A 1447-nucleotide genomic window follows, 5' to 3' on the forward strand; every position below is an offset into this window, starting at 1 on the left:
CAATGGACTGGTGCAAATCAACTGCCCATGCTTGAGCTCATGTACAGCACACAGGCCAGCGTTCATTGACTCCGCAGTGTTTGTAACGTAAAGCGAGAGATTTGAAAGTGATTCGATCTTCAAACGTATTTTATATCCAAACGGGACCTTTCCAGGCATGTTCAAATGGTTCAAATGGCTCTGAACACTATGGGACTTAACTTCTGAGGGCATCAGTCCCCTAGAACTTAGAACTACTTAAACCTAACTAACCTAAGGACATCACAGACATCCATGCCCGAGGCAGGATTCGAACCTGCGACCGTAGCGGTCGAGCGGTTCCAGACTGTAGCACCTAGAACCGCTCGGCCACCCAGGCCGGCTCCAGACATGTTTCCCTTACCAGAACTTTATCCATTAAGTACCCTCTATCCCACCTAGAAGTCTGCAATAGCAATTATGGAACACCACGTATATTGGCAAAGTAAATAACTATTCAGTGCAAACGTAAGAGTTACCACGTATGTTGTCAAGTAAATAACTGTTCAATGCAAACGTAAGTGTTACGCAGAAATTACATCCCCAAATCTAAGTATTCAGATAAATTGTAGATAGTATGGCTAATGAGGCACTCTTTTAATTTTTTTCATGTTCCTGACTGATGTCTACCGGAAAACAGCTATAAACTTTTTTGACAGAGTTTAAAACGAAAACACCATTCTGAAAACTAGATACTGTTGAATATTATACATGGATATTATTTTTACCTCTGGTATCGCGATTGCAAATTGCAGCTCTCGCCCTGATTCTTAATTTTTATAGCCCACAAATATCAATTGTAAACTTATCTATTACCCTAGAAATGTAAGAATCTTTAGGTCCCCGAAAAGTCATCTGCGAGATGTTCAGTTACTAAATTTACACAAAATTCCTACTGTACGTTTCTGTAGAATGAGAACTGTCTTGACCTTAGTGACATGGGCCCAGAATAGGGTGGTGGCGAATGAAACTCTCAGAAACATGCCGGCAATTCTGTCTCCAGGTCAACACAATGAGAGATATTTCAAACGGCAAACCAGGCAGAATTGGGAACTTTGGTTAACCAGGTGCTGCTACCTCAGTTCACTGCCCATCTGGATAAATTTTTATTTATGCGACATCCTCAACTGTTCTGCAATATGTTCGTGGTAAACAAATTCGCGACAATTGTAAAATACTTTATTGACTTAAGTCTTGCACGACAGAAGTCGCTATACACTACCACGGTTTCGGGGTCTTAGCCCTCATCATCAGGTGTATATGAAATCTGAAGAAAACCATAGTTGTATCCTACTCCATTAAGCAATTAAGAAATTTTAAAAACATTAAAAGATTGACATTTAGAAACTGAAAAGCAGATAAAATGATTGAAGAATAGCCTACCTAGCACTAGTAGGACGTCATTCCATGCCCTAACAAATAATAGGCA

Source organism: Schistocerca gregaria, chromosome 2, assembly GCF_023897955.1.
Source record: "Schistocerca gregaria isolate iqSchGreg1 chromosome 2, iqSchGreg1.2, whole genome shotgun sequence".
Taxonomy (NCBI): domain Eukaryota; kingdom Metazoa; phylum Arthropoda; class Insecta; order Orthoptera; family Acrididae; genus Schistocerca; species Schistocerca gregaria.